Consider the following 25752-nt stretch of genomic DNA (forward strand, 5'->3'; position numbering starts at 1 on the left):
TCTTCTTCCCATCTTTACTTCTGAGAGCCGCTGCCACTCCAAGATGCTCTTTTTATACCCAATCATGTTAATGACCTATTGCCAATTGACCTAATGAGTTGCAATTTGGTCCTCCAGCTGTTCCTTTTTTGTACCTTTAACTTTTCCAGCCTCTTGTATAAGGGTGGTAGCAAATAGTGCTACCACCCTTATTGAAGCAACTCCCCCAAATTTTAATTTTATGAATGTTACCCGACAAGGGAAAGGTGGAGGGATCGCAAATATATTCAAATTCTCTTTTCAATGTAAACAATCCTCACTTGGTGATTTTACATCCTTTGAACACTTATGTGCAATTGTTACATGCTCTCCTAACACATTATTATTAACTATTTACAGGCCTCCGAGACATTCAGCCAAAGTTTTTTTGGAAGAGTTTGGTGAACTGTTGTCAGTCATTTGCTTAGAGTTTGACTGTCTTATTATATCTGGGGATTTTAACTTGCATGTAGATAATCCTGAAAACACCTATGCCAATGAACTACTTGCACTTATTGACAACTTCAACCTAGTACAACATGTACAGGGGCCGACCCACTCTCGTGGTCATACCCTTGACCTTGTCATCACAAAGGGTCTTACTGTTTCTACTACTGTTGTTGATCTTGCCTTATCTGATCATTTTCGTGTTTTCTCTGATGTTTCTATGTCTCCTCACATTCAGAACAGCTCAATGACTATGGGTAGGAGAGTCATAAAAGACAACACATGTGCTCTCTTTGAGCAAGCTCTCTCTCGGATCTCAACCAAAATGTCAGACTCTGTAGATGATTTACTGGAATTTTTTAATTTAAATATGACCCAAATTATGGATGATATTGTTCCATTCAAAATCAAAAGAGTCAATGATAAGCAGAAATCACCATGGAAGCAATACCCAGCTGTTAAACTGCTAAAGAGAGAATGTAGAAAGACTGAAAGAAAATGGCGCAAAACTAAACTTCACATCCATTATCAAATCCATAAAGAGATGCTTTGTAAATATAATTATGAAATTCGTAAAGCAAGACAGTCTTTCTTCTCCAACATCATAAACAGGAATATGAACAATGCCCGTGTGCTATTTTCAACAGTAGAGAAGCTAACTAATCCCCCACCACAATTAGCACCTGAACTTCTCTCAGTTAATAAATGCAATGAGTTTGCATCCTTCTTTAAAGGTAAAATTGATAAAATATGACATAATATTGCTCATAATATATCTCAGTTCCAAATAATTGAAAAACTGCAATCACCAGTGACACAGACAGATAACTTCAACACAATGTCAGAATTTTGTTTAATTGATTATGAGACTCTTGAAAAAACTGTACAAAATCTCAGTTCCTCAACATCTGAATTGGACATTCTGCCCACCAACTTTTTTAAGTCTGTTCTACATCTTATAATTACAGATGTGCTTCAAATCATAAATACATCCCTAGAGACTGGCATTGTTCCTGTGTCCTTGAAAAAAGCCGTTGTAAAGCCTCTACTTAAAAAGAATAATCTGGATGCTTCAGTATTAAATAACTACAGGCCAATATCAAATTTACCATTCATTGGGAAAATCCTTGAAAAAATTGTCTTCAATCAATTAACTGCCTTCTTGATAGCAAACAGCCGTTTTGATAATTTTCAGTCAGGATTTCGTGCCAATCATAGCACTGAAACAGCGCTGATTAAAGTTATAAATGACATACGTCTTAATACTGATGCAGGCAAAACATCGGTCCTGGTATTACTGGACCTCAGTGCAGCTTTTGATACTGTTGATCACAACATACTGCTATATCGACTTGAACACTGGGTTGGATTGACTGGTAAAGTTATCAATTGGTTAAATTCATACTTAAAAGATAGAAGCTTCTCTGTTACCCTGGGAAATTGTTCCTCAATGTCAATGTCCTTGACCTGTGGTGTCCCCCAGGGGTCGATTCTTGGACCATTACTTTTCAACCTTTATATGCTCCCACTTGGGCAAATTATCAATAAAAATTCAATTTTGTATCACTGCTATGCAGATGACACCCAAATTTATTTTGCTCTATCACCTAATGATTATGCCCCCCTTGAATGTCTCTACCAGTGTATCGATCAAATCAACAGCTGGATGTCACAAAATTTTCTTCAGCTGAACACAGATAAAACAGAAGTAATTCTATTTGGAAAAAAGATGAAAGACTCAAGATTACCACTATTCTTGACACAAAAGGGATGAAAACTAAAGAAATGGTTAAAAATCTTGGTGTTTTCGTTGACAACGAGCTAAACTTTGACAGTCACATGAAAAAAATTACTAAAACGGCATTTTATCACCTAAAAAACGTTTCCAAACTAAGAGGACTTATGTCAAAAAATGATCTGGAAAAACTGATACATGCCTTCATCTCTAGTAGGGTTGATTACTGCAATGGCCTTTTCACAGGCCTGCCAAAAAAGACCATCAAACGACTTCAGCTGGTTCAAAATGCAGCGGCTAGGGTTCTCACACGAACAAAAAGAACAGAGCACATTACTCCAATTCTAAGGTCCCTTCACTGGCTTCCAGTAAGCTACAGAATTGACTTTAAAGCATTTCTGCTGGTGTATAAATCTCTAAATGGTACAGGGCCCAATTACCTCTCTGATATGTTGCAGCGGCCTAACCCAATCAGACCTACCAGATCAAAACAGAAAAATTTACTGGTAAAACCTGTTGTTAAAACAAAGTATGGTGAAGCAGCTTTTAGCTACTATGCAGTACAGCTATGGAACCAACTGCCAGAGGACATTAAAAATGCTCCTGCTGTTGGCAGTTTTAAATCTAGGTTAAAGACCAAGCTGTTTTCAGATGCTTTCTGTTAAATAATTAATATTGTCTTCTTTTTTTTTTATAATTTTTACTTTCTCTGCATGTTTTAAATTTACTTTAATTTTAACTTTATTCTATTTTATTCTTTATTCTATTCTGCTGGTTTCTTTTTTTTCTCCTCCTATTTCTACTTCATTTTATTATTTTATTTCTACTATTGTTTAATTCTTATTATTTTCTTTTAATTCTTTTAATTCTTTTAATTAATTGTTTTAGAATAAAAAAATTATTTTATGTAATTTTATTTCTCTATTGTTTACTGTTTTTGTTTTTACTTCTGTAAAGCACATTGAACTGCCATTGTGTATGAAATGTGTTATATAAATAAACTTGCCTTGCCTTGCCTCAATCTGGGGCTCCACACAAGATCTCACCCTGTGGGGTCAAAATGATCACAAGAACAGTGAGCAAAAATCCCAGAACCACATGGGGGGACCTAGTGAATGACCTGCAGAGAGCTGGGACCAAAGTGACAAAGGCTACCATCAGTAACACACTACGCCGCCAGGTACTCAAATCCTGCAGTGCCAGACGTGTCCCCCTGCTTAAGCCAGTACGTGTCCAGGCCCGTCTGAAGTTTGCTAGAGAGCATTTGGATGATCCAGAAGAGGATTGGGAGAATGTCATATGGTCAGATGAAACCAAAATAGAACTTTTTTGGTAAAAACTCAACTTGTCGTGTTTGGAGGAGAAAGAATGCTGAGTTGCATCCAAAGAACACCGTACCTACTGTGAAGCATGGGGGTGGAAACATCATGCTTTGGGGCTGTTTTTCTGCAAAGGGACCAGGACGACTGATCCGTGTAAAGGAAAGAATGAATGGGGCCATGTATCGTGAGATTTTGAGTGAAAACCTCCTTCCATCAGCAAGGGCATTGAAGATGAAACGTGGCTGGGTCTTTCAGCATGACAATGATCCCAAACACACTGCCCGGGCAACGAAGGAGTGGCTTCATAAGAAGCATTTCAAGGTCCTGGAGTGGCCTAGCCAGTCTCCAGATCTCAACCCCACAGAAAATCTTTGGAGGGAGTTGAAAGTCCGTGTTGCCCAGCGACAGCCCCAAAACATCACTGATCTAGAGGAGATCTGCATGGAGGAATGGGCCAAAATACCAGCAACAGTGTGTGAAAACCTTGTGAAGACTTACAGAAAACGTTTGACCTCTGTCATTGCCAACAAACGGTATATAACAAAGTATTGAGATGAACTTTTGTTATTGACCAAATACTTATTTTCCACCATAATTTGCAAATAAATTCTTTAAAAATCAGACAATGTGATTTTTCTGGATTTTTTTTTCTCATTTTGTCTCTCATAGTTGAGGTATACCTATGATGAAAATTACAGGCCTCTCTCATCTTTTTAAGTGGGAGAACTTGCACAATTGGTGACTGACTAAATACTTTTTTGCCCCACTGTATATAAATATATGATCAGTTTCTCTGGTTTTATGATTTACAGTTATGTGTTTGAAGAACATGAACATTTTTGTTTTATTTATCCCAAAAATTACTGACAACATTTCCCTCAAATTACACATAAAAATATTGTCACTTCGAGTATTTAATCATCACTTAGAGTATTCAGTAATGACCCTGAATATACAACGTTCTTAACTGAGGAGAGAAAAGTCTTATCCATGAAAAAATAATCAATTCTGGAATATGTATTGTGTGCATGGGGGAAAAAAGAGGAAAGTTCTTTGTTGTAAGGAAAAAGGGTCTGCCAGGGGTCAATGCACCCCACCTGGTTCATAAATACAGATAAGGTCATAGCCATTTTAGAGAAAGTCATAAGTTTAGGGTTCGATCAGTCTAAGGCTGGGTCAGTAACAATTCAGATCAACACCTAAAATTAGATCATGGAAGACAATACAGAGACTCCTCTGACCACTAACCCCATCCCCCCCACCCCCTCCTGGAGTTTACCAAGGGCTATTGGCAGATTCCCTTCTGGAAAAACTTTTCCTTTTCTACCCAGAAGTTATTAGGGTAGAATTATTATGGGCTTGTTATGAGTAGTGATACGACTAGAACACACGTTCATAACGGTTCATATGAACTCTGAATATGATACCAGTCATTTAATCAAGAAAATTTAGCACAACACATTTTATACTGAAGCGAACAAGAATTGCCCTGTCGGGAGTTATTTCTACAGATATTCAGAGAACTGAGTGAGAGGAAGATAGAGGAATACCTTTCCACAGAGGATGCTCCACCTGTAAACTCGAGAGGCTGCACCATTGAGCCGTCACTCTGAAAGGACACACAGCTGAGTCCAGGTGAGACAGGCCTTTCCTTCGTTTCACTAGAATGAAGAGAAAGTAGTTTTAGATTTTTATCTATAAAATATAGTCATTTATATCTGAAGATGCCATTATGCATATACAGCTCCAGAGTTTTATAATTATTTGCATATCCTAATTTGATTATTATACTGCACCTCTGGAACAGAGCAGAATAAAGACCTTGCTTGATGGACCAACAGGGGCTTTGTAGCTTGGCTACAAAGTAGCAGCTAGTTATGAGGAGACACTGAGTAAAAGGACTGAACATGTGATATGAACATACTTTTTTGACTTTTCACCCCCAATTCCTCCCCACACACCCCCATCCCCACAGCCCCACACCCACACACCACATCACCTTTGAGAACCAAAAGTCATGATAACAAGTACAACCCCCATTCCAAAAAAGTTGGGACAAAGTACAAATTGTAAATAAAAACGGAATGCAATGATGTGGAAGTTTCAAAATTCCATATTTTATTCAGAATAGAAAACAGATGACATAAAATGATTAACTGAGGAAATGTATCATTTAAAGAGAAAAATTAGGTGATTTTAAATTTCATGACAACAACACATTTCAAAAAAGTTGGGACAAGGCCATGTTTACCACTGTGAGACATCCCCTTTTCTCTTTACAACAGTCTGTAAATGTCTGGGGACTGAGGAGACAAGTTGCTCAAGTTTAGGGATAGGAATGTTAACCCATTCTTGTCTAATGTAGGATTCTAGTTGCTCAACTGTCTTAGGTCTTCTTTGTCATATCTTCTGTTTTATGATGTGCTAAATGTTTTCTGTTGGTGAAAGATCTGGACTGCAGGCTGGCCAGTTCAGTACCCGGACCCTTCTTCTACGCAGCCATGATGCTGTAATTGATGCAGTATGTGGTTTGGCATTGTCATGTTGGAAAATGCAAGGTCTTCCCTGAAAGAGACATCGTCTGGATGGGAGCATATGTTGCTCTCGAACCTGGATATACCTTTCAGCATTGATGGTGTCTTTCCAGATGTGTAAGCTGCCCATGCCACACGCACTAATGCAACCCCATACCATCAAAGATGCAGGCTTCTGAACTGAGTGCTGATAACAACTTGGGTCGTCCTTCTCCTCTTTAATCCGAATGACACGGCGTCCCTGATTTCCATAAAGAACTTCAAATTTTGATTCGTCTGACCACAGAACAGTTTTCCACTTTGCCACAGTCCATTTTAAATGAGCCTTGGCCCAGAGAAGACGTCTGTGCTTCTGGATCATGTTTAGATACGGCTTCTTCTTTGAACTACAGAGTTTTAGCTGGCAACGGCGGATGGCACGGTGAATTGTGTTCACAGATAATGTTCTCTGGAAATATTCCTGAGCCCATTTTGTGATTTCCAATACAGAAGCATGCCTGTATGTGATGCAGTGCCGTCTAAGGGCCCAAAGATCACGGGCACCCAGTATGGTTTTCCAGCCTTGACCCTTACGCACAGAGATTCTTCCAGATTCTCTGAATCTTTTGATGATATTATGCACTGTAGATGATGATATGTTCAAACTCTTTGCAATTTTACACTGTCGAACTCCTTTCTGATATTGCTCCAGTATTTGTCGGCACAGAATTAGGGGGATTGGTGATCCTCTTCCCATCTTTACTTCTGAGAGCCGCTGCCACTCCAAGATGCTCTTTTTATACCCAGTCATGTTAATGACCTATTGCCAGTTGACCTAATGAGTTGCAATTTGGTCCTCCAGCTGTTCCTTTTTTGTCCCTTTAACTTTTCCAGCCTCTTATTGCCCCTGTCCCAACTTTTTTGAGATGTGTTGCTGTCATGAAATTTCAAATGAGCCAATATTTGGCATGAAATTTCAAAATGTCTCACTTTTGACATTTGATATGTTGTCTATGTTCTATTGTGAATACAATATCAGTTTTTGAGATTTGTAAATTATTGCATTCCGTTTTTATTTACAATTTGTACTTTGTCCCAACTTTTTTGGAATTTTTTTGGAAAAATAAACAATTACAGTGGAGAGGGAAAAGAGGAATACACACACACACACACACACACACACACACACACACACACACACACACACGTAGCCATTTTAGAGAAAGTCTTAAGTTCAGTCTGTTCGATCAGTCTAAGGCTGGGTCAGTAACAATTCAGATCACCACCTAAAATTAGATCATGTGAGTTCAAGCTAGGCAAGGAAGAAATTAGCTTTTTAGCAAAGTTCACGTAGTCCCAGGTGTGTGTGTGTGTGTGTGTGTGTGTGTGTGTGTGTGTGTGTGTGTGTGTAAAACACGTGTGTGAGAGAGAATTCTCTAAAAAACAAACAAAAATTTTCTGTTTTAAAAGTAAATACATCAACATACAAAATCAAATTTTAGCTTTCACAATATTTCATGATCTCTTTAAAAAGATTTTCTCCATTCCAGGTTGAAAAAGACAGACTAGCACTCACTGCCACCAGAGGTCTCTGTCTCACTTTTCTCCTTTTTCAAGTTGTTATTGTTTAAGATATTTTTCTGACGATCACGCAACATTAATGGTCTTGATTCTGTTGGTTCTGTTCACAAAGAATTTCTGAGCAGCTCTTTCAGTATACCTGTCTCCCCCCCCCCCCCCCCCCCCCCCATGCCTGTGTTCCATTAACGTACCCTTTTCCCACTAGAAATACAGGACTTCTTCCTCACGAACATTTCAACAATATGTGAAACCTGAACCATTACCAGTTTGTTGTTAATGCACTACTAGTTTTCAGATTTAGTTCCATTTATGGGTCATAGTAAACTTCTCACACTACACATTTTTAATATTTTAAACACTGCTTTAAAAGAACAGTAAAAAAATGTATTCCATTCTGTACAACATTTCATTCAGAGCCTCCATGCAGAGCTTCTAACAAATCCTTTATAAGTTTATGTTAGTGCATGTAAATTTATTTTTTCTTTTAATTTAGAACATGGGCGGCACGGTGGTGTAGTGGTTAGCGCTGTCGCCTCACAGCAAGAAGGTCCTGGGTTCGAGCCCCAGGGCCGGCGAGGGCCTTTCTGTGTGGAGTTTGCATGTTCTCCCCGTGTCCGCGTGGGTTTCCTCCGGGTGCTCCGGTTTCCCCCACAGTCCAAAGACATGCAGGTTAGGTTAACTGGTGACTCTAAATTGACCGTAGGTGTGAATGTGAGTGTGAATGGTTGTCTGTGTCTATGTGTCAGCCCTGTGATGACCTGGCGACTTGTCCAGGGTGTACCCCGCCTTTCGCCCGTAGTCAGCTGGGATAGGCTCCAGCTTGCCTGCGACCCTGTAGAAGGATAAAGCAGCTAGAGATAATGAGATGAGATGAGAATTTAGAACATAGGCAGCAGTAGGTTATATCACATTTTTGCATTCTGCGTGCTTTCGTTTGTGTCTTGTGATAAACTGATCAGGCGGGACGGCTCTGTGGTCGGCATGAAGCTGGACTCTCTGGTGGCGGTGGCAGAGAAGAGGACCATGGACAAAATACTGAACATCATGGACGATGCCAGTCACCCTCTGCACACCGTCATCAGCAACCAGAGGAGCCTGTTCAGTGACAGAATGCTCCTTCCCAAGTGCAGGACGAACAGACTCAAAAACTCCTTTGTCTCTCACGCCATCACACTATACAACTCCTCTCTGGGGGGGAGGAGGGGTAACAGGAGGACAGAGGATGGGAAGGAGCAGCAGTAGCCTCGCCTAACAAAAAGCAATACTGGACAATGTGCAATATAAAGTGCAATACCTCTCCTGCTGGACTTTTTTCATATGTATACACCTGTATATATATGTTAATACTTAATTTATCCAGAAGTTTTTTCTATTTTCTGTTTATCCTGTAATGATGCTGCTGGAATTTTAATTTCCCTGAGGGAACCCTCCAAAATATATCTATCTTGTGCTGCTCATCTTCACGCATTTCAGATGTTGAGTTCCTCATACTCCCCAGACATTATTTCAGAAGGTCTAATTAGCTTAGATTGGTCCTGGTGTGAAAACAACAGGGGGAAAATGATATTACAACAAATATGATTTACACACACAACCAGTCAAACGTTTGGACACATCGACTCATTCATATATTTTTCTGTACTGTGACTATTTTCTACATTGTAGAACAATACTGAAGACATCAAAACTATGGAATAACATCTGGAACATATATGGAATTATGTGGTAAACTAAAAATGGTCAAAAATATATTTCATATTTTATTTAGATTCTTCAAAGTAGCCATCGTTTGCCTTGTTAACAGCTGTACACACACTTGGCATTATCTTAACCAGCTTCCTGAGGTAGTCACCTGGAACACTTCAATTAACAGGCGTTGTTACGTGCGGCTCAAAGACGTAACAACCCACAAAAAAACCCCAAACACCAAGTTCAAAAATACCACGAGTCTCTTACTAAAACACTTGCAAGTTCACAATCACAGAAAACCAAACACACAAGTGGCAAAAACGTGAAGCCTAATGCTCACAGGTAACTAACAACTGAGGGAAGTCCAATAGATAAGGGCGCAGATGAGCTCATCCCGCCAGATGGCAATCAGGCAATCAGCGCAGCCACGCCCAGGAGCACTCGCAGTCATCACCATAGACCGTATGGTCGTCACACGCCCCCCCCTTTCCAAAAAACGCAGAGCCCTCAGGATCGTAGTTTTTTTTTCCACAATTTCCTAAAACAACAAAAACAATAGTCATCCCCCCCAATCCCATGAGTAGAAGAGACAGAGAGAGACAGAGAGAAAGAGAGAGAGCACAAAAACAGCAGTAGATCATGCACGGGATAACGCATCGGCCACGATGTTTTCAGACCCTTTAATATGTCTTATGTCCAAACAGTATGACTGTAGAAACAGAAACCACCGCACTAAACGCTGATTTGGACACTTCAGTGAATTTAAGAAGACTAAAGGGTTATGATCTGAATAAACAGTCAAAGCTACTGCGGAATTGATATAAACGGAAAAATGTTGCAAAGCCCATATTAGCGCCAGTGTCTCTTTCTCAACCACAGAATAGTGAAGCTGGTAAGAACAGAATTTTTTGGAAAAGAAACCCACAGGATGGTAAATGCCATGCTCATCAACCTGCATCAGAACAGCACCTGCTCCGACGTTGCTGGCACCAACCTGTAATACAAAAGGCTTATCAAAACGTGGAGCAGACAGAACAGGAGCAGAACACAGAATTGACTTGACGTTTTCAAAAGCCATTTGACAGCCAGAAGTCCACACATTTTTCTCCATCCCGCAAAAGATTAGTCAATGGTGCTACCACGGTGGCAAAATTCTTACAAAAACATCTATAAAACCCCACTAACTGACGAAGCACCAACACTTGATCCCCAGCTTCAAAAGAGCGACGCTCTACGGCTCGATCATACAAGCTTTTCATTTTCTTTTGTGCGCTCTCCAGATTTGTTCTTGCTATATCCCAAACCCTAGACAACCTGTCCTTAAACCCAAGCACATAACCTTCAACATTAGTGGGTGGTACAACAGGTTTACCTACATCCCCCAAAACTGACAAAAGTCCCCGCACCTTGTGACCGAACACCAAATCATTCGGGCTGAACCCAGTGCTCTCCTGCACAACTTCACGAGCAGCCAGCATGAGCCATGGTAGTGACTCCTCCCAGTCTGCATCCAGCTGCACGCAGTAGGCACGGAGGAGAGATTTCATAGACTGATGAAATCTTTCAACGGAACCCTGCGACTGGGCATGATATGCTGTGGATGTAAGATGTTCGATGCGCAGTTGTTTTAGGACATCAGCAAACACACGGGAAGTAAAATTAGACCCGCGGTCACTTTGCACAAATCTTGGAATGCCAAAAACAGACATAAACTGAATTAAAGCCCGTAGTACAGCTTTCGCAGAGCTAGTACGCAAAGGAAACATGAAAGGATAACGTGTTCAAGCACATTAGCATAAAAATATAACTAGACCGGACAATTCCCCGGGGGAAATTGTGAGAGGATGCAGTGCGCGAAGCAATTCGGTCACGCATGTTTGCTGGCCGTGAATGTGTGACCTGCAATGATGTTTCAATGCAATGATTATGTGTGTGCTTGACACAGCAGCCGTCATGAAGAAGAGCTATTCAAGAGTATAAACAAAGTGACTACAGGCTGAAATTAGCATGTACTGCTATAACCTGGGACAGACATCTGTCCTTACCACAAGGATAATGTTTAATTTGTGCACTGTCCCTTTTAAAAATAAAATAAACTCTAAACTCTAAGAAGAGTGTTTGTAGTTTGTATGTACGAACAGAAGTGTTCCTAATAAAGTGGGTGGCTAAGGTGAAGTGTCATGCCGACCGAGGCTGTTTTTTTTTTCATAAAAAAAAGAAATTCACAAAATTCTTTCACAGTGAGCGCTAGAAGGGTCTCCTGAATAAACTGATGTAATTTTTTGTCTGTAGTGTTAAAAATGAGAGACTTTTCTGTCACTTTTATAATGGGTGTCAATGAGCTAAGACACACAAGGTATGGAGTTTTGTGCTGTTTTTTATGAAGGACCAGGCCTCGAACAATGACAAATAACTCCACAACGGAAGCAGCTATTCACAAAATTTTTTCACAGTGAGCGCTAGAAGGGTCTCCTGAATAAAATGATGTATTTTTTTGTCTGTAGTGTTAAAAATGACGACACTAGAGCGAGTTAAAAATGAGTGACTTTTCTGTCCCGTTTATAATGGGTGTCAATGAAGCCTCTCGGCTGCCCTCTTCTCAGTTTGAGGCTTCTCATTCAAAAACTGTAAATCCTATCATTTAGGTAGACACATTGTGTGAATCAGGACAAGTTTTCCTACTACTTTTGAGAAAATCATGTCTGTAGAGTGAAATTTGTGGCTGAAAACACAGTTTAAGCGAGAAAGTTTGAGCTTTTTTTTCAAGCTGTCTACACTCTGAGTTAACGAGGTGCACTGGTGTGTAACGCAATAGACACCCATTCAAAAGCCGGATTTTCTCCCGGAACCCACTTGGCGTTTGAGCCAGGACTGATCCAAAAGTGTAGAACCTAGCAGAAAAGTTGAATGCCAGATCCACAGAGGAGAAGTTTTCCTACGTTTTAGAGTTAGAACCACGTCTCTAGGTGAAAGCATGCCAGAGCAGCGGACGTTTGAAAAACGTTGAAAAAGTGCTTTTTTTTCAATTAATTCCATAGAAATGAATGGGGTTTTTTTTGACGATTTTTTCATGACTACGTCGTGAAAAAATCGTATTCTGTAGAGAAAAGTAATAGCATAGCGAGTCCGATCGAGCCGCACGTTTTGATATATTGTTTGTCTGTGTGCGACGTACGGTTATTGAGTTATTCGAAATCAAAATTTGCGTAGGAATAATAAATTTAAGAAGAAGAAGAAGAAACACGTAGAAGAACAATAGTTGCAGTGCTTTGCACTGCAACCTATGGGCTCCCCTAGGGGAGCCCATAGGTTGCTGTGCTGCAGCACTGCATCCTAATTACTACCATTCTTCGACCGAGGCAATGGGCCTACACAATCAATAACAATGTGCTCAAAAGGTTCCCCAACAGCTACAATTGGGCGCAAAGGCACAGGTTTGAGTGCTTGATTTGACTTACTAGTAGTCTGACAGGTATGACATGTCTTTATATACGCGGACACATCCCTTTTTACGCGCGGCCAAAAAAAAGTTCTAAGAACTCGATCATACGTCTTTTTCACGCCCCCATGACCACACTGGTCATGTGCAACCTGCAATACAGAATTTTGAAATTGAGCAGGAACTACCACCTGGACATAGGCATCCCCCACAAACACCTCCCCTTGTGGTACCCACTTACGGAAGAGAACCCCATTATCCAGGAAGTACCCCCTCGCTGCTCCCAATGCATCTGCGGGGGACAACACGTTCTTAAACAAATCAGACAACCCTGGATCACCAGCCTGTGCATTGCGCAACTCCTCCCTTGACAAAGGAAAGGGCAGGTTAGACAAATCAGGAACGCCCAGCACAGACCCCAAACTTTCCCTCTGCACAGCCGTCGGTACCACATGATGACCAGTGCTGCTCATCGACCTTGTCACTGCACAGGCTGGGCTCTCCCCCTCATTACTAGGAGCACAAACAGGTGCACCAGGGGAATCAGACGCAATAGGTGAAGGAACGTCACCCCAAACACGGTGCCCCGCAATTGCATTGCCTAAAATAATATGGACTCCATCCACAGGGAGGGCCAGATGAACCCCGAGGACAATTTCCCCCTGCACAAAATCAGACTGAATATTAATTCTGTGAAGGGGAACAGAAACCGTATTCAAACCAATTCCACGAATTAAAACATTATCACCAGTATATGACTGCTCAGAGAAAGGTAGCACCGACTGTAAAATAAACGAATCTACAGCGCCTGTGTCCCGCAGAATTTTCACCGGAACCAGAGTGCGAATTACCCCACCATAATTGGGGGGTACCATCATGGTCCACTATCATTGGGTCTTCATGCGACTGGCTGTCATTTTGCTCTGGCTTGTCCACTGGCTGTTGCCATCTCAGCCCTCTCTACATCTGTGCGTAAAGTGGGGTTCCTCGCCAATGGTCATGGCCCTAAAATACTCCGTGGTGTTCTTACACAGCTTGCGAAAGAACACTTATAGATTTCCTGACGACCTCAAAATGCACCAACACCTTGGTATTATTCGTCGTCCAAAATACACCCACAGAGGCTCTAGGAGGAACTTTGCCTGCTATAGCCACCCCAATGACATCGACTCCCTCTGGAGTTTGCGCCGCAAATATTCGCCCGCTCGTAGGCCTACTGCAGACCGACCAGCTGACGTGAACAATTTGCGCACTGTGAAGTACACCTTGCCTTCTCAAAATTGCAACCAAACTTTTTCATCTTTTGCTCTTTTAAATGTGAGATCGCTAAACAACAAAGGACCTTTTATTAATGATGTTATCATAGATTTGAACTTGGACTTTTTGTGTCTAACGGAAACATGGCAAGCTCCTAATGACTTTATAGCACTAAATGAAGCTGTGCCTGCTGGTTATACATTTATTGACAAGCCCCGGCTATCAGGTCGTGGGGGTGGATTGGCTGTGCTTTATCGTTCTTGCTTTAAGCCTGTATATGTGACTTTAAAGGATTTTACATCTTTTGAAAGTCTTGCTCTTAGTTTTAATGGTAGCCAACCACTACTTATTTTACTTGTATATAGGCCCCCGAAAGCGTCAACTGTTTTTATTTCTGAATTTTCTGATATTCTTTCCTCTGTCTGCCCTAAGTACTCATCTATCCTAGTTTTAGGGGATTTTAATATACATGTTGATTCTAACCACTGTAATTTCTCAAGCCAGTTCTTGAATGTTTTAAATTGTTTTGACTTGGATCAGCATATAAATTTTCCCACACACGTGAAAGGTCACACACTGGATCTTGTATGCACTAGTGGAAAAGCCCCATCTGATATGTCATCTAAAGACCTTGCCATCTCTGACCACACAGCTGTTCTTTTTGGTTTTGCTATCCCTGAGCCTCAGTCTCGTATGCGCTCAAAGCGCTCCATTACATACAGAAACATAAAACACATAAACACTGCTGTGCTCACTAGTTTATTACAAACACGGCTTATGTCAGAGTCTTATAGCTCCCACTTGGATGACCCATTGCTGATTTACAACTTCCATCTCTCTGAAGCACTGCATCAACTTGCATCAACAATCCCTTAAAAACCCGCACTGTCTCCTTCACACGATCTGCTCCCTGGTACACACCTGAGCTAAGAAAGATGAAAGCAGCCGGTAGACAGCTTGAGCGGCTTAGCAAGAGGACTTGACTGACTGTGCATGCACAGGCTTATAAAGAGCACATTTTATCCTACAAACAGTCATTAAATGATGCTAAATCATTGTACTATTCCTCAGTCATCACCAGTGGTCACAATAACCCCAGAGCTCTATTTTCAATAATTAACAAACTTGTCCAGCCATCCAAACCCTTCCCGCTTACCCCCACAACTGATCTCTGCTGTGAGTTTCTGGACTTTTTTGACAACAAAATTTGCACCATCTACAAGAAACTCCAGTCATTACCAACTACCCAGTGTGACATTCCATCTCTGACCACACCTGCCATGTCACTCTCATCTTTCTCCCCTGTTGATGACACTACAATTCACGACCTAGTCACCAAGGCTAGGCCCACCACCTGTCTCCTGGATCCCATGCCCACCCCTCTTGTGAAGGCCTGTTTGCCTGCTCTTTGCCCTCTCCTTGTCAACATCATAAACTCATCTCTTGTCTCTGGCATCGTCCCTTGCTCCTTGAAAACTGCTGCCATCACACCAGTCCTTAAGAAACCAGGAGCTGCTTTTGATGATTTTAAAAACTACCGGCCCATCTCTAACTTGCCTTTTATTTCTAAGATTCTTGAGCGTATAGTGGCCCTGCAGCTCCAAGACCACCTTACATCATGTGGCTTGTGGGAAGAGTTTCAGTCTGGTTTTAGAGTGAAGCATAGTACTGAAACAGCCTTGGTCAAAGTGGTTAATGACCTACTTATTGCTGCAGACTCTGGCCATTTTAGCATTCTTTTATTACTGGACCTGACAGCTGCGTTTGACACGGTTTGTCATAATACACTGCTCACTCGACTTGAGACACTTTTGGGTATTACGGGCACTGCACTTTCTTGGTTTAGGTCATATCTCACGGGTAGGGAACAGTTTGTTACTATCGGTGATTTCCGGTCCCATAGTTTGCCCCTTGCTCATGGTGTACCACAAGGTTCTGTCCTAGGCCCCCTGCTCTTCACTATTTATACTCTTCCCCTTGGTCATATCCTCCGCCAGCATAATCTTCATTTCCACAGTTATGCTGATGATACACACATTTACATCCACACCAAGCCCTCACATCCACTCCCACTTTCTGACCTGGCTGCCTGCCTTCATGATATCAGCAATTGGATGACTTGTAACTTTCTTAAACTCAACCATGATAAGACAGAAGCCATACTCATTGCCACTCCCACCCTTCTTAAAAAGATAAACTACTCTCAGTTCTCCATCCCAGGCTACTTTACCACCACCTCATCTGAAGTGAAGAACCTTGGTGTCATTATTGACTCATCACTTTTTTTTGAATCCCATATAAAACAGGTCACAAAAACAGCATTCCTCCATCTGAAAACCATCTCTAAACTCCGATCTTCTCTCACCCTTGCCACTGCAGAAACTCTCATCCATGTTTTCATAACCTCAAGACTGGACTATTGCAATGCCCTCCTTACTGGTCTTCCAGCCAAATCAATAAACAGATTACAACATATCCAGAACTCTGCAGCAAGACTTCTTACCCACACCAGACCATGGCAACACATCACGCCTGTCCTTCACCAACTCCACTGGCTTCCTGTTCAGTCACGCATTCAATTCAAAATCCTCCTACTCATCTTTAAGGCACAGCATAATCTAGCACCCCCTTATCTCACTCATCTCCTCTTCCCATACCAGCCCACACGCACCCTACGCTCCACTGACACACACCTCCTTGTCACCCCCTCTACTCGTCTTCATTCCATGGGTGACAGGGCTTTCAGTGTAGCTGGGCCTAAACTCTGGAATTCTCTCCCCCTCTCATTGCGGCAGTGTACCTCTCTCTCTTCTTTTAAGGCACAATTAAAAACCCACCTTTTTACTCTTGCTTTTCCCTTTTAATAGATACTTTTTTTAATCGGTTTTATTATTTTAGTGTCAGAATGGTCCAGCTATTTTATTGTTTTATGTTTTTTATTGATAGTTTACTTGTTATATTTTCCTGCCTTGCTTCGTTTTATTCATCTTATTTTTCATTATTTCTAATTGTTTATAATTGCTTGATTTTACCTTTACACTTTTATTGTTAAGTGTCCTTGAGTACCCTGAAAGGCGCTTTAAATAAAATGTATTATTATTATTATTATTATTATTATTATTATCATATCAATCCCCCCCCGGTCCTGTCCCGTCTCGTCTATGGAAGTCGGTGTCAGTAACTCAACACAATAACTCTGAACAATAATTTTTAATGTCATTAAGAAGCATGACAAACCATACAGTACTACCACAGAAGAAAAACAGCAGTACAACCTGATAACCTTCTTTGTCAGATCAAACTGGGTATCAACACTACAAATGAGTCACATACAGTATATACACACATGCAGAACAGTCCTGCTGAATGTCTTGCTCTCTTTCGTCCTGCTGTGCCTCTCCTGTCTGCTGGGAACCCATTTTCTTTATTCACATGAACAGTGTATAAAACCTAACTGCACCTACACTTGTACTGTAATTGTCTGTAGATCTTAGTGCTAATATTTACTACTTACTCTTTTAGCACCAAAAAAATGCCTGATGTCTGGCCCTTTTCTTTTCCTCATGTCTGGCCTACTGTCTCTGTGAATAAAATCAAACAGGGTACTCAGATGAAACTATGAATATCTTAAAAATAATACAAAAGGAATGTAAGTAAAAACAATAGAAAACATTCATGTACTAGGCTATTTTGCCTAGGCTAGCCTACTACCTGGCTCTTTTTATGTTGCCTCCAGAGGTCCTGATTGTAATTTTACATAGGCTTAGCGAGGCCTACATCAGAACTTCTTGTGCCTAATCACACACACAGGATGGGCCTATGTGCCAAATGAATTTCAGAAGGGCACAATTTATGCATGATAAAATGAGAATGGAAACATATGGAGTTCTTCTCCTTTGAAATGGGAATCGTTTCTATACCACACTGTAATAAGCTTGATTTAAATAGAGACTTAGCTTATCTTGCTAACTAACGCTGGTAACTAACGTTAACGTCCGTCCACTGTAGCCTTCTGGCCTCAGTGAGTAAGTAATTCAATGTATAAAGATGTGACATGAGCTGAAAGAACAAATCACTTTAATAAATGAAAGTTGTAAAATAACACATTTTCAACAGGCTAAAAGTTGGTTAGCAACTAACATTACCAATGCACGTCTTCTGCTGCAAACCACATGACTGTATAAATTGCTGCAAACCCATGGACTGTATCTGATGAATCAACTGAATATGGTGTGGACTAGAAGCTGTTGCTTCTAGCGCAGGGCTTTTCAAAGTGTGGGGCGCGCCTCCCCTAGGGGGCACCAGAGTTCTTCGGGGGGGTGCAACGTGAGGAAAAATAAACCAGAATAAGTTACTATTGCGGACATTTAGCGAACTTCAGCTAGCTTTTGCCAGAGACAAAATGGATCGATTTTTAGTACCTAAAGCTACAGTGAGTGAGGAGACAGAGTCTGGGCCAAGCAAAAAAAGAAGGAAGTATGACCACGATTATTTAAAGTTTAGATTTTCATGGACTGGATCTGAAGATGCTCCATTGCTACAGTGTGTTGTCTGCCAAGAGGTGCTAGCTAATGATGCTATGAGATGTTTAAAATGTATAAAACAAGATGTTTAAAAAAAGCTCATATGTTTTAAATGTGTAAAAAAGATGTTTTCAAAAAGCACAGATGTTTAAAATGTGTAAAAGGAAAAAATAAAAATGTGTACAACAACCATTTTTTTAAATACGAATGGAACATTAAGTATAGCAACAACAAAAATTGTGTGTGTGTGGGGGGGGGCGCTGTTGTTTATTTGCTCTCTGCGGGGGGGAGGGGGAGGGGGCTGACTCTCCCACACTTTGAGAACCCCTGCTGTAGCGCGTTCTAGCACTGCGGTGACTAAAAATGGTACGGTCCACAATAGGGGTGTCTGTCTGAAATCAATTTACATTAAAATGTTCCTACAATAAGAATGCCGAATGGGAGTTGGTTTGAATTATATATTCCTTTTCACAATATCAGAAAAAATATCGGACCCCCCAAAAACTTATATTTTTGTCTCTTTGGGGGGTACTGGGTCTTCATTGGGGGGTATAGTACCCCCCAGTACCCCCTGTAATTTGAACTATGACCGGAACACTGTTCTGACCTGGGAAAAAAACAAAGCCATCAGTAATAAAGGGCAAATAGGACATTAAACAATCTTTTGCAAAATCTCTGTCACCCCCCCGAGCTCCGTGCACACGACTCAATAGAATGCAAAGACCTAGCTAATGCATTTGATTTAACGTATTTATAAGTCGAGCGCAATAGTCTATTTTTTAAGGCGGGGCAATCCACCTTCCAGTGCCCAATTTCGCGACAGTAATTGCATACTAAATCCGTGGCCTGACTCGGCAACGACGTCAAAGGCCCCGGCAATGTTCTACTCGCCCTCTGGGCTGCATTTAACCCAGGCTTACCAACATCATGAGAACTACTTTTATGCGTTAATGTAAATTCGTCAGCCAGTTCCGCCGCCTTTTCAGGAGTTTTAGCTTTATGCTCAGAAATAAAGATAGCTACACGTTCAGGCACAGAAGATTTAAACTGTTCAACTATACACCAAGTTCAAAAATACCACGAGTCTTTTACTAAAACACTTGCAAGTTCACAATCACAGAAAACCAAACACACACAACAAGTGGCAAAAACGTGAAGCCTAATGCTCACGGGTAACTAACAACTGAGGGAAGTCCAATAGATAAGGGCGCAGATGAGCTCATCCCGCCAGATGGCAATCAGGCAATCAGCGCAGCCACGCCCAGGAGCACTCGCAGTCATCACCATAGACTGTATGGTCGTCACAGGCGTGCCTTGTCAAAAGTTAATTAGTGGAATTTTTTTGCCTAGATCATTAAGAGGTGAGCAAAAAAAAAAGTCAGCAGAAGTGTCATCTGCAAATTTCAGGAGTTTTACATTTGGGTTCCTGGAGGTGCAGTCATTGGTGTAAAGGGAGAAGAGCAGTGGGGAGAGGACACATCCATGAGGAGCACCAGTTCTGACTGACCGCATGCCGGAAGTGACTTCCCCCTGCCTTACTTGCTGTTCCCTGCCTGTCAGGAAGCTGGTGATCCACTGACATATGGCAGGCGAGCTGAAGTCTATGAACTGGATTCTTGCATAGGTCCCTGAGCAGTCACGATGTTGCAGGATGTAGTGCAGCCCCATGTTAACTGCATCATCCACTGACCACTTTGGCCTGTAAGCAGGGGGTCTAGCAGGTGACCTGTAATGCTCTTCAGGTGAGCCAGCACTAGTCGTTCAAAGGACTTCAAGACCACAGATGTCAGAGCGACAGCCTTGTAGTCATTTAGTCCTGTAATGGAGGGTTTCTTGGTGGAGCACTTGAAGCAAGAGGGAACTTGACATAGCTTGAGGGATCTGTTGAAGATCTGTGTCAAGATTGGAGCCAGTTGGTCAGCACAGGCTTTAAAACAGGAGGGGGAGACTCCATCTGGACCTTGTGCTTTCCTTATTTTCTGATTCTGGAAGAGCCATCTCATATCCTCTTCACACACCTTGAGTGCAGCCTTACCATCGGGGCTTTGCCAAGGGTGTGATAAGGCTACTGTTGGCTTCTGATCAGGGCTGTGACTCACTGCTTTTATTGCTTGACCTTAGTGCAGCCAGGACACCCCCCCCCCAGACAAGGGTGCGACTATGCTGCACAATCTGATCTACCGCTTTTCCTTCTCAGTGGGTTGGCAAGTATGTAATTTTTGTACACAAGATTGTGAAGCGTTACGTCTCTCTGGTCTTAACAGGAGATGTGTAAATAATTTAACCTTTTGAGTTGAACAACACTGAGCAACTAATCTCCTGTATATTTCAGTGCTCTTCCATATAAACGCAAGCACAAATACATAGGTTTATTTTTTTGTTAATATGGGTAAGTACTTTGTCAAAAAAAGTGTGTATAAATTAGAGTAGAGTGGGGGAAAAAGCCCCCGTGGGGTAATACGACCCGGCCTGTTTTACCCAAAACAACCACCAGATAGTGCAAAGTTACATTTCTATTGTTGCTATGGACTGGCTTGACAACGGGGATATACAAATATCCACTGTGGATCGCATATCAGCAACGCAGCAGAGAGAAATCAAATTTCATGGTAAGTGATATAATTTTCAGATATCAGTAAAACTGTATTTAGATAGCTGCTATTTCGTCAGATATCACAGCTGTGTATGTGGTATGAGTAGACAAGTCAGTACGTTAAAAAAATACATTAGGTATAAAAAGTTGAATCACATTTTGAAAGTAAGACCCTTTTTTGTAAAAGTGTAGTCTGTGGGGTAAAACGCCCCCTTAATGGCGGGGTAAATGGCCCCCAGGGGGCATCGTTTCCTTTTATCATAATTTTCATACATTTCTGAATAGCAGATACATACTTTTTAATAACATCTTGCTTACCTGGTTGAGCAAAGCAAGTAATTTGAACTTAATATTAAAAATATTACCTCAGATTAGCCTAGATAGCTATGTAGCTAGCTAGAACAGTAGCCTAAGATTAGTCACATCATGTTTGGCTAATTGATGCTCATCAGATTCAGATTCTTATAGTTACATATAACATGGTGATATGGTTGTGTGTGTGTGTGTGTGTGTGTGTGTGTGTGTGTGTGTGTGTGTGTGTGTGTGTGTGTGTGTGTGTGTGTGTGTGTGTGTGAGATGGCATGTGTGTTGTTTCAGTTGGGGGTTTTCAGCTGCGGGGTATTTATTTAGATAGCGTTACATTTCACTGTAACGTTAATGTAATGAATTCATTGATTCAATTAGCATTATTTATTGATGCACTTGTTCTTTGTTAATTCATGTTCAATCCACACAAAATTATATTGAAATTAAAATGCGAAATATAATAAAATAATGCATCTATTCATTAATTCAGGGATATTTTCTTGTTTCTTTCACATTATAGGCTTAAGTAAACACTTTTGCTATCCAAACAGCTTTTTTTTTTAGTGAGGGGGCCTATTGCCCCACCTCAGGGGGCCTTTTACCCCACTGGGGGGTGTAAAAGGCCCCCTTGGCACAATGTTTGTTTTTGTTTAAAAAAAAAATTTAAGTATTAACTTTAGGCAAACTTTAGGTGGCATTATTGTTCATGTCACTGTTGTCAAAAACTATGATTAAAACTAAACACATGGTTCATTTCAACTTGGAGAAAAACTGAATTTTCCTTAAGGGGGGCTTTTCCCCCACTCTACTCTAAATGATGCTAAAAAGCTATTTTACTTCATAGAGATTGATATTTATTATTGAAAGAGCTTTAAATTTCTGAAGCACAGTTCTCTGGTTGCTTATATGTCAGGTGAAGGCTACACAGATATTTATCCGACTTGTGATTGAAATGGTTTTATCAGGACAGAATCGATAAAAATCGTTGCTGCTGTGAGATATTCCGATCTGACACGAATGGTATCGAGGCGCAATGACATTTCAGCATTTCAGTCTAAAATGGCTCTGTGTGTGTGTGTGTGTGTGTGTGTGTGTGTGTGTGTGTGTGTGTGTGTGTGTGTAACCAGGAAGTGGTGTTGCGTTTGTTGCTGTTTGTGTTTGTTGGAGAAAAAGAAGAATAAATAGTGGAAGTATGTCAGGAATTGTTGTAGTAAATATGAATATTCTTCCCTCTCTAACAAATAACAGCTGTAAACTTTACACACATGTAAGAAACACCGCAGGACACACAGGCTTCCTTCCTTCAGGTTAAGTTACTGCGTCAACACCGAATTATCAAATTAAGAATAAAGTCAACTGTGTCAGTTAAGACAGAAATGTTCTTCATTTAGAAAATAATCCAAACATTCACATATTACAGCTTTATATTCCTGTACTCACTCTGATGATTTTTTCCCCCAAAAGAGCCACATGTTTTTCTGATCACAAAAAAAAACCTCCTGCTGACTTTCACCTGAAAACACTTTCACTTTCACTTTCCCCTGAGATCCGGAGGAGAAAAGGCGGGGTTTTAGAGGGTGGAGTCACAGTCTCTCTCTCTCTCTCTCTCTCTCTCTCTCTCTCTCTCTCTCTCTCTTCTTTATATAAACATAGGCTACGTCCACACTCATACGTTTTAGTTTTAAAACGGCGTTAAAGTAAAAACAATCTCTGTTTTCGCTCTGCATTAGAAATAATCTCTGTCCGCAACACGGCAGAAAACGCAGGGCCATTCACGGCAATTAGGCATGCGCGTGCCGGCAACAACTGGTGTAGGGGAGGCCGGGGATGAGTGTAACACTTTTTGTCTTAGCAAAAACATTATACAAAAACATTATTCCTAGAACTTGCAGAATTTTTGTGATAAAGTGCTCAAATTTTGACACAAAGTCCCCTCATTTGTCGACTACAAATATCAATATTTTCACAAACTATATCACAGAATTTATTATTTGATGTCAAATGCAAGGAGTGCCATTGTTACAGCCGACCCCACTACCAGGGTATGTTGTAACACAACCTGGGGTAAATTGGAACAGTAAAAAATTGAGACCACACCGCAAAATATGCATCTATGTAAGTTTATTGTGCACATGCCAACACTTGAGCATCTTCCTGTGGTTCGCTAAGAACAGAAGGAACTCATTGTCATCGTCGTCATCATCGTCAGGTTCCATCCTCGGGTCGAGGGTTGGATGCAATAGTTCTCCAGCCACTTCTGTCATCCTGAGCCATTCACACTGCTTTGGTGTAACTGAGGCCTGTCCATCTACAGATGTTGGATGTCCATAAAATTCTTAGCCTTCCTCTTCCTCTTTTTCCATAAATTTTTCCCTCTAAAAGCATGCGATGAAAAGTATTGTGGCAAATAATATGCCCCAAATACTTGAGTTTCTTGATTTGTATAATGTTCATGAGGCATTCCTTGATGTTAATCCTCTCTAATATCTCCTTGTTGGTGATTTTTGGAGGTATTAGAGAGGATTAACATCAAGGAATGCCTCACGAACTCAAATGCTTCATGAACACCTCAAAATATGCATTTATATTTGTTTATTGTGCACGTGCCAACACTTGAGCATCTTCCTGTGGTTCACTAAGAACAAAAGTAACTCGTCACTGATGGCTAAATGAAGAACAGTGTCAGTGGTGTGCATCCTAATATTAGAAGAGCTTACTTAAAATGAATGATCTCCCAGAGTTATCAACTTTGATTGGGTCACTGTCAGCCCCCGCAGAACTTAATCAGGCAACTGAATGCTTAGAGTCAACATTCCGCTATACTTTAGATAATGTAGCTCCTCTTAAAAGGAAAATGATCAGGGGAAAAAAATAGCACCCAGGTATAATGATGACACTCACACTTTAAAACAGACCACTCAAAAACTGGAACGTAAATGGTGCCAAATAAAATTGGTAGCGTTCAAATTAGCATGGAAGGAGAGCTTCCTGAAGTATAGAAAATCTCTCAGTGCTGCTAGATCAACATATCCCTAATAGAAGATCTCATCTCATTATCTCTAGCCGCTTTATCCTGTTCTACAGGGTCGCAGGCAAGCTGGAGCCTATCCCAGCTGACTACGGGCGAAAGGCGGGGTTCACCCTGGACAAGTCTCCAGGTCATCACAGGGCTGACACATAGACACAGACAACCATTCACACTCACATTCACACCTACGCTCAATTTAGAGTCACCAGTTAACCTAACCTGCATGTCTTTGGACTGTGGGGGAAACCGGAGCACCCAGAGGAAACCCACGCAGACACGGGGAGAACATGCAAACTCTGCACAGAAAGGCCCTCACTGGCCACGGGGCTCGAACCCGGACCTTCTTGCTGTGAGGCGACAGTGCTAACCACTACACCACCATGCTGCTGTAATAAAAGAACAAAAATAATCCTAGATTCCTATTTAATACTGTAGCAAAATTAACCAGGAATAAGTCCACTATAAACACATGCACACCTGCAGCATGTAGTAGCAATGACTTCATGAATTTTTTTAATGACAAAATTGAAAATATCCGACAAAAAATTCAAACTACTAATTTAAGGTCAGACAATGTAAGTGACAATTTAAGTAACCCTGTAGTTAACAATATAACTCAGATCAGCAATTAGAATGTTTTACTCCCCTTAGACAAATCGAGCTACTTTCATTAGTCTCCGCATCAAAATCCTCATCTTGCGTACTAGATCCCTTTCCTACACGACTATTCAAACACATCATACCTGAAGTAATTGAACCGCTTCTAAAAATAATAAATTCTTCTCTTAGAATTGGCTATGTACCCAAATCCTTTAAACGAGCAGTGATCAAACCCTGATTAAAAAACCTGACCTTGATCCCTGTCAGCTGTCCAATTCTCGGCCAATATCAAACCTCCCCTTTATCTCCAAGATCCTAGAAAAAGCTGTGGCACAGCAGTTATGCTCATATTTACATAGGAATAACATCCATGAAATGTATCAGTCAGGATTTAGACCTCATCATAGCACAGAGACAGCTCTGGTTAAAGTAGTAAATGACCTACTGTTGGCGTCTGATCAGGGCTGTGTCTCGCTGCGTGTGTTGCTTGACCTTAGTGCAGCATTTGATACCATTGATCATTCCATTCTTCTGGATAGACTAGAAAATGTTGTGGGAGTTAAGGGAACGGCCCTCTCCTGGCTCAGGTCTCATTTAACTGATCGCTATCAGTATGTTGATGTAAATGGTGATTTTTCTAGACATACTGAGGTAAAGTTTGGTGTTCCACAAGGTTCTGTCTTAGGCCCACTGCTTTTTCC

General features: G+C 41.1%; 1 protein-coding gene across 1 annotated transcript in view; it reads right to left on the reverse strand.

Moving 5' to 3' along the window:
- Positions 1–22932, reverse strand: part of LOC132888451 (NACHT, LRR and PYD domains-containing protein 12-like) — a 122086-nt gene extending 99154 nt beyond the window's left edge. Inside the window, exons 1-2 of the mRNA XM_060924499.1 lie at positions 22864–22932; positions 5073–5183 (exon numbers count right to left, since the gene is read on the reverse strand). The gene's annotated coding sequence lies outside the window, so the exon portion shown is untranslated. The remainder of the gene's footprint in view (positions 1–5072; positions 5184–22863) is intronic.
- Positions 22933–25752: the final 2820 nt, after the last annotated feature.

This window comes from Neoarius graeffei, chromosome 6, assembly GCF_027579695.1.
Source record: "Neoarius graeffei isolate fNeoGra1 chromosome 6, fNeoGra1.pri, whole genome shotgun sequence".
NCBI classification, from domain to species: domain Eukaryota; kingdom Metazoa; phylum Chordata; class Actinopteri; order Siluriformes; family Ariidae; genus Neoarius; species Neoarius graeffei.